Below are 9,303 nucleotides of genomic sequence, written 5' to 3' on the forward strand. Positions count from 1 at the left end.
TACCCAAAGTCTCATATAACCGATTCCAGAATTTGAGGTAAACTGGGTTCCTCTATCTGATACAATGGTCCTCGGAACTCCATGCAGACATGCGATCCTAGTCATGTATATATTTTCCAACTTAGCACTGGTATAGGTAGTCTTCACTGGGATGAAATGAGCTACTTTCGTCAAGCAATCGACTACAACCCGTATAGAGTCATAGCCTGCACGAGTCCTGGGAAATCCCATGATAAAATCCATTCCAAGCTTGTCCCACTTCCATTCGGGTATCGGCAATGGTTGTAGCAATCCTGCTGGCTTCTGATGCTCTGCCTTAACTCTCTGACATACATCACATACTGCTACATACTCACCAATATCCTTCTTCATTCCTGTTCACCCGAAACTTTCCTTCAAATCTAGATACATCTTGGTGTTTCCTCGGTGAATCGAATACGGCGAATCATGGGCCTCCTGCAGAATCAACTTCCTGATCTCGGGGTCATTAGGCACGTATACGCGATCCTCAAACCATAAAGTATCGTGCTCATCCTCATGAAATCCTTTAGCCTTTCCTTTGCTCATCCTTTCCTTTATCTCGGCAATCTCCTTGTCAGTCTTCTGGGCTTGTCTGATCTTATCCATCAAAGTAGACTGAATTTTCAATGCTGCTACATAACCTCTTGGAACTATTTCCAAACATAGCTCACGAAGATCCTCTGCTAACTCCTTGGGTAATCCTCCAGTCATGAATGTATTAACTTAACTCTTGCGACTCAACGCATCGGCTACTACATTAGCCTTTCCGAGATGATAGTGTAATTTCATATCATAATCCTTAATGAGCTCCAACCATCTCCTTTGCCTGAGGTTCAACTCCTTCTATGTGAAGATATATTTAAAACTCTTATGATACTTGTACACCTCACAATGGTTTCCGATGAGAAAATGTCTCCATGTCTTCAACTCATGCACTATGGCTGCTAACTCCAAATCATGTGTAGCATAATTTAACTCATGAGGTTTACGCTATTGTGAGGCATAGGAAACAACTTTTCCCTCCTGCATAAGCACTGCTCCAAGTCCTCGACGTGAAGCGTTGCAATACACTTGATAATCCTTTTGTTGATCTGGAAGAATCAGCACTGGGACTGTAACCAAACATTTCTTCAACTAGTTAAAACTGGCTTCACACTCCTCAGTCCATTTGAACTTGGTGTGCTTCTTCAAAAAATCTCTCATGGGCTCTGCAATCCTAGAGAAATTCTGTATGAACCTCCGATAATATCCTACGAGTCCAAGAAAACTCCTGATCTCTCCAACTGATGTGCGTGCTACCCATTTAGTCATAGAAACGACCTTGGTGGGGTCTACTGCTATTCCTTCTCCGGATATAGCATGTCCGAGAAATCCAACTTCCTTCAACCAAAACTCACCTTTGGTGAACTTGGCATATAACTGATGTTCCCTGAGCTTCTCAAGAACCAAACTCAAATGCTCCTTATGCTCCTCTTCGTTTTTCGAGTAGACTAATATATCATCAATGAACACCATGACAAACTTATCCAAAAACTCCATAATCACTTTGTTCATCATGTTCATGAAATAGGCAGGCGCGTTAGTCAAACCAAATGACATAACGGTATACTCATATAGCCCGTACCTTGTGGTAAAAGTTGTCTTAGGTATATCCTGCTCTCGAAGCTTCACCTGATGGTATCCTGATCGTAGATTGATCTTGGAAAATACTTTAGCTCCTTGCACTTGGTCAAACAAATCATTGATCATCGGCAGTGGGATCTTTTTCTTGATCATCACCTCATTTAACGCATGATAATCAACAACCATCCTTAATGATCCATCCTTCTTCTCCACGAGAAGTACTGGGGATCCCCAAGGTGACGAACTTTGTCAAATGTAATCCCTATCCAATAACTCCCAATCTGCTTATTATTTCCTCCAAATCCTTTGCGGACATCTGATACGGTCTCTTTGATATTGGCCCGATGCCTGGCAATAGCTCAATCCTAAACTCAATGTCTCGATCCGGTGGCATGCCTGGCAACTCCTTCGGAAATACCTCGGGGTAATCCTTCACCGCTGGTACTTCCTCTTGTACAACTCCTGATAAGGATTTCACTTGAGTCCTCTTCGGCACATGCCGGGATACATACTTGATCCTTCTTCCTTCTGGGGTAGTGAGAAATATCGACTTACTCACACAATCAATGTCCCCTCCATACTTTGATAACCAATCCATGCCTAATATTACATCCAATCCTTGTGACTCCAATATTATTAAGTCTGAGGGGAACACGTAGTTACCAATCCTTAAGGGTAACTGATCACACCATAGGCTGGCCAAAGACTCTGCTCCTGGCAAGGTTACTAACATGGGTGACCTAAGGGCTTGGGTTGGCAGGTGATACTTATCCACAAATCCCCTTGATATGTGATGCACCAGTATAAAAAAGAATGATTGCAGTAAATGACTTAACCAAAAACTCACCTATAACTGCTTCTGGGTGCTCTTCAACCTCCTCCATGCTAATGTGGTTCACTTGTCCCCTATTGAAAGGGTTGGGCTTGTTCCCAGAGCTTCCATTGCCATTTCCATTCTTTGCTTCAGAACACTCGGTGGTGTAGTGTCCATTCTTCCCGCACTTGAAACAAGTAATGTGACTTAAATCCTTCTTGGCGGGCATTGCCGGGTTCGAACGGTTCTGGCTATTGCTTTCTCCATTCCCATTCCCATTCTTTGGGCCACTATGGTTATGAAAACTTCCTCCATAGGAATTATGGCCTCCATGGTTATGGTGAATGTGTCCTCCCGAGTTCGGGGTAAAACGAGGTCTCTATCGAGCTCCTGAATTGTACTTCCCTTGTCTGTACTTCCTCTTGCGACTATCTATCTGCTGCTGCTTCCCTTCAATCATAAGAGATCTATCTACCAACTCCTGGTAGTTGTTAAATATTGCCACCATCAACTGCATGCTCAGTTCATCATTCAGTCCTTCTAGAAACTTCTCCCACTTAGCAGCATTAGTTGCTACGTCATCAGGGGCATAGCGTGCTAACTTACTAAACTCATCCACATACTGACCCACTGTGCGTCCTCCTTGGTGCAAGTTGCGAAACTCGCGCTTCTTCATGTTCATAGCTCTTGCTGAAACATGGGCAGTGCGGAAAGCCTGCTGAAACTGATCCCATGTGTTGGTGTACTAGAGTAGGGGTACCCTAGTACCCCGAACTTGTGCACGGGCAGTTGCAGCGCCCCGCGGCAAGGGCTTGCCGGGTGACCGCCAAGATACTCCGTGGCTCCTTTGGAGCCATTTAAGAACAAAGTATTCAAGTCAAGAAGACAAGGCCCCGGCAAGAGGAGCTTGCCGGGAAGGCCAACCGAGGCATCTCAAGGAACTTGCGGCGACGTGCCACGCATCCCGGCAAGGCCCGGTGAGCGACAAGATTCCGAGCGCAACAAGACCACGACCGCGGCAAGACGCTTGCCGCGGCAAGCGGCCACTCTGTGCCCATGCTCCAGCGCATCCACCAACGTGTCGCCCTGGGGGCCTTTCCAGGCACGCGTGGCGGAAGGCTGTGCAGCCAGCGGTAAGCGGTGGCATGCGATGCTGACAAGATCGCCATCGTGGCAGGCGGTGGCGCCCCTGACGGTCCTTTTTTACACTGTTTGGGCGACACAGATGGGGATTTAATGCCCTTGTCCCCTGCCGTCAGGGTTAGGTAGAGTACACTCTACAGGTAGCTGTACCAACCACCTCTCTTTTTACGTTTTTACCCTTCTCTGCATTGCCACCTGTCGGTGACCCCTTTAGCATATAAAAGGAGGCCCATGCGCAACGTAGAGGGGTTTCGACTGGTTCGGAGGGTTCAGATCATTTCGAAGCCAGAAAAACACTTAGCTCTCTAGAGCAAGAACACAATACAATCAGACAAGCAGCAGTAGGAGTATTATCTCTCCGGAGAGCTCCGAAGCTGGGTAAACTGCTCGTGTGCTTCGCCTCGATCTGCTCTTCGTGCGATCTCCGCCCCCCGCCAAACCGATAGGGGCTCGGTCCGTCGGTCCCATAGGTGTTCGTGGATCAGTTTCCCCGATATCTTTGGCACGCCAGGTAGGGGGTGTCGAGATTGCGTGAACCTGATCCGGCGTTCACACGAGCTAGATCTTCATTTTCTTCATCAACATGCCACCGAAGAAGAAGGCTTCGGAGGCAGCTGCTCCATCCGCGTCGATATCACCGCCACCAGAACAAACGGGAGGTGGGGTTGACGCTGGTGGAAGAACAGACATCGACGAGGAAGCTCGCGGTGCTGCCAGGTCCAAGGACAAGGCTGCACAAACATTGGTGTCTTCGCATCCGACGCGTCCCTCTTAGGAGGCGCAGGACCGACAGCGTCATGGTATTCGCAGTACCATATGCTTGTTGGACCAAGATCAAGCTGGTGGGTCTCGGGGCGTTCAAGACCAGCATGCACACCAACATGCTGGCATGAGTGAGGCACGGTCGCCTGGACGGGATACTGCTCCTTCTAACATAGTTAGGAGTCCGAGCACATCCCGCTTCTCGCGCCGTTCGCCACTGCCGCCCACCACTCCAGCGGAAGCTTTAGCGCGAGCTCAACTGCTCCTGGATTACCCTCCGACGTCGGACAAGATCGACGAATGGAGGGCCACCATTCAGAGCCTCGTCGGCTACGCCAACGACGACACTCCACGGCAGCCGAATACATCACTGCCGCGGCAGGACTGCCAGGCACGAGCTGGTGGCGACGAAACTGGTGGGGGTGCAACCACCGTGCACTCTCCACCCCGAAGGCCAAGATCACCGACTCGCCGGATCCACCTCGACAGCGACTCCACCGCATCATGAGATCCCCGAGCTCGTCGCGATCAGTGCCAAGTTCTTCACGATAGACAACAAGAAGACGCTCGAACTCGCATCGAGCGCCGAAGGGAAGCGCGACGTCAATCCGACAAGCACGCTGGGCCCTCTGTTGACATGCATGCGCCAGGGGAACCAGGTGACTTGCCGTACGCGGTAGGTTGCCCTGCGTTCACTCGTGAGCTGCGGCAAGTCCAGTGGCCCAGCACGAAGAATTTAAGCCAGATGTACCGGAGAAGTACGACGGCAAGACGCATCCGTCAGAGTTCCTCAGCATCTACACCATCGCGGTGCAAGCTGCCGGGGGGCGAGACGACAAGATCCTTGCCAACTACTTCCCACTGGTGCTCAAGCCCAATGTCAGATCCTGGCTCATGCACTTGCCGGACAACTCCATATCCTCCTGGGCTGACCTGTGCCATCAGTTTGTCGGCGCCTTCACAGGCGGCCACAAGCCTCATGGCCAAGAGAGTGACCTTCACCTGCTCGCCCAGAAGGAAGGAGAGCCCCTGCGCAAGTACATACAGAGATTCAGCAACGTACAGCACAACATCCCAGACATCCACCCTGCCGCGGTAATCAGCGCGTTCCATCAGAACGTGCGGAACCGCAGGATGCGGGAGGAGATGGCGATGTGCAAGATCAGAGACGTCAGTGAGCTATATGCCCTGGCCGACAAGTGTGCACGTGCTGAGGAAGGGAGGAGACTCCCCGGAGAGAATATAGGAGCAGGAGGATCTGACAGTGAGGATACTGCCCCGGCAAGGAAAAACCGGCGGCGGAATAACAGAAAGAAGAAAGGCAAAGAGGTGCTAGTTGTCGAGCAGTCCGGCAGCGGAGGTGGCGCCAAGAAAGCCAAAGCTGGTGGCTCCGGCAAGGAGATTGCCGCAGAGGCTGTGGCGGTCGCCGACAAGCAGGACGGCACCAACAAGCAGTACTGCAAGATCCACCGCACCAAGGGCCATGACCTCCAGAGCTGCAAGAAAGTCGAGCAGCTTGTCGAGCAGCAAAAGGCTGAATACGAGCGACGCGACATGGAGAAGGCCCAGGAAGGTGCTGGAGGATCTGGCAAGAAACGTCCCGGCCGAGGAGGACGCCGCGGCAAGGCCAAGCAGCGGCAAGGAGATAGACCTCCCCGCGGCCGCGACAAGGATGAAGATGACGACGACGACGAAGACATGGATGATGACGAGACTGATGAGCAGGAGTTCCAGAAAGCCACAGAGGTCCTGTGCGTTGATGGCGGTGCTTCTCTGCATACTTCACACCGCCAGCTCAAACAATGGGTGCGGGAAGTCAATGCGGCAGAACCACCCGTCGAGTCACGCAGGCCTCTGAAATGGTCCAGCACGCCTATCATCTTTGATATTGAGGACCACCCTGATCGCATAACTGCGGTCGGGTGCTTGCCGATGTTGGTTTCACCAACTATCCGCAACCTCAAGGTCACTAAGATGCTAGTTGACAGCGGGGCCGGCTTGAACCTGATCTCCTCCGCAGTGCTCCAGAAACTCCATATCCCTGACAGCGAGCTCGAAGAGATCGGCACGTTCCAAGGAATCAATCCAGGAAGGAGCAAGCCGAAGGGAAAGATCACGTTGCCGGTAACATTTGGCAGCGAGCTGAACTTCAGGACTGAGAGGGTCACTTTTGACGTTGCTGACTTCCCATTGCCTTACAATGGGATACTCGGCCGTCCAGCACTCGCCAAATTCATGGCAGCCTCTCACTATGCATACAACGTACTGAAGATGCCAGGCCCGATAAGCGTCATCTCTGTCCCTGGCGACAAGAAGGATGCTCTTATCTGCGCCGACAAGATCTACCGGGAGGCAACGGCCGCAACAGATCGCAAGTCACTTGCCGCTGAAGCTCCCGGGGGGAAGAAGAAGACCAAGTCCGGCAAGAGTTCTGATGCCCACTCCGGCAAGCGCACCTCTTCGGAGTGCTGCGCTACCGTCGAGGACGCACCATCGAGCTCCACCGGCAAGTGTAAGAAGGCAATGGCAGCTCCACCAGAGACCAAGAAGGTGTCCGCCAAGGAGGACGGCACTGGTGGTACCTTCACCATCAGTGCCACGCTCGACCCTAAATAGGAAAGCGCGCTCGTTGCTTTCCTGCGGGCGAACATCGACGTGTTTGCGTGGCAACCGTCTGACATCCCCGGTGTTCCCAGGAAAGTAATCGAGCACCATCTTGCCGTCTGTCCTCATGCGCGGCCCGTCAAGCAGAAAGTCAGGAAACAAGCGGTGGAGCGCCAAGAATTCATTGCAGAAGAAATCAAGAAGTTGGAAGCAGCAGGCCTTGTCAGAAGAGTGCTCCATCCTACGTGGTTGGCCAATCCTGTTGTCGTACGCAAGGCCAACGGGAAATGGAGGCTTTGTATCGATTTTACCGATGTCAATAAAGCTTGTCCCAAAGACCCATTTCCCTTGCCGCGCATCAACCAGATTGTTGACTCCACAGCTGGATGTGACTTGCTTTCATTTCTTGATGCATACTCAGGATACCATCAGATCTTCATGGCAGAAGAGGATGAGGAGAAAACCGCGTTCATTACCCCATGTGGCACATACTGTTTTGTATGGATGCCCTTTGGTTTAAAGAATGCTGGTTCAACATTTGCAAGGGTAGTCCATCACGCTTTTGAGCCGCAAATGCACAGAAATGTGGAAGCCTACATGGATGACATAGTGGTCAAGAGCAAGGACAAAGCGACCCTGATCCAAGATTTAGATGAAACCTTTGCGAATCTGCGCAAGATCAACCTCAAGCTGAAGCCCGAGAAGTGTGTGTTTGGAGTCCCTTCCGGCAAGCTTCTCGGGTTCTTTGTGTCTCAACGGGGGATTGAAGCCAATCCCGACAAGATCAAGGCCATTGAGCAGATTGAAGCACCAAAGCGCGTCAAGGATGTACGAAGACTTGACGGTTGCGTGGCTGCTCTCAGCAGGTTTATCTCTAGATCTGCTGAGCGCGCCCTGCCGTTTTTCAAGATATTAAAAAAGGCAGGTCTAATGAAATGGACTCCGGAAGCGAAGGCTGCGCTGCAGGACTTGAAGAGATACCTGTCCTCCACTCCAACACTTGTCGCACCTAGGCCACAAGAGAAGTTGCTGCTGTATATAGCGGCAACCAATCAAGTGGTTAGTGCTGCGTTAGTGGCAGAGAGGGAGGCAGATGATGAGCCAGCAACCACGGCAGATGCATCCAGCGACAAGTAGGGGGCTTCACCGGCAAGATCTGATCCGGCAAGCTCTGGTCCCGACAAAGATGGATCTGCGCAGACGCATAAGGAGATGCAGAAGAGAATGGTGCAGCGCCCAGTTTACTTTGTCAGTTCCCTTTTGCAAGGGGCTAGGACAAGGTACTCTTGTGTGCAGAAGTTGCTTTTTCGGCCTTCTCATGGCCTCGAGAAAGCTGCGCCATTACTTCCAAGCACATGAGGTCACAGTTGTCACTCGCTTTCCGTTGAAGAGGATACTGCAAAATCCAGAAGCAACAGGCAGGATTGTCGAGTGGGCACTAGAATTGTCAAGCTTTGGCCTCAAGTTTGAAAGCACTTCAACTATCCAAAGCAGAGCATTGGCAGAGTTCATAGCAGAGTGGACGCCAACACCAGATGAAGAGATTCCAGAGACGAGCATCCCCGTCAAGGAAGCAAGTAAAGAGTGGTTGATGTACTTTGATGGTGCCTTCTCGCTGCAAGGCGTCGGTGCGGGTGTGCTGCTTGTCGCACCCACCGGAGAGCACCTCAAGTACGTAGCCCAGATGCACTTTCCCAAGGAGCAAGCAACAAACAACACTGCAGAGTATGAAGGTTTGCTTGCCGGTCTCAGGATCGCAGCAGACCTTGGGATCAAGAAGCTCATTGTCAGGGGAGACTCACAGCTTGTCGTCCGCCAAGTGTAAAAGAATTATCAGAGTCCGTTGATGGAAGCTTATGTTGATGAAGTGAGAAAGCTAGAAGAACACTTTGACGGCCTGCAGATGGAATATGTTCCAAGAGCTCAGAACGACATTGCAGACGGCCTGTCAAAGTGCGCCGCACTTAAGTTACCTGTGGAACCAGGAATCTTTGTGCTCAAGCTGACTCAACCGTCTGTAACACCATAAACTGGACAGATCAAGAAGAGGAAGTTGATTTCTGGAGACTACTTTCCGGCGGAGCTCCCCGAAGCCGCCGCCAAGAAGGTCCCTAAGATCAACGCCAAGAGTGCTGAGGAGCAGTCTGATCCGGCAAGTCTTAGTGCTTGTTCTGTCAAAGTAGACGCTCCTGACAAGCTTTGTTCAGGCAAGCTTGCCGGGGAACATCAAGCTCCGGCTAAGCCGCAAGTTCTTGCCGTAGAAGCGGATGTTCCCGCAGCAGGAGATGTGCCTTTAGTCCTTGTTGTCGAGCCACAAGCGCCAGCATGGGCACAGC

Source organism: Triticum aestivum, chromosome 7B (genome assembly GCF_018294505.1).
Source record: "Triticum aestivum cultivar Chinese Spring chromosome 7B, IWGSC CS RefSeq v2.1, whole genome shotgun sequence".
Classification (NCBI taxonomy): domain Eukaryota; kingdom Viridiplantae; phylum Streptophyta; class Magnoliopsida; order Poales; family Poaceae; genus Triticum; species Triticum aestivum.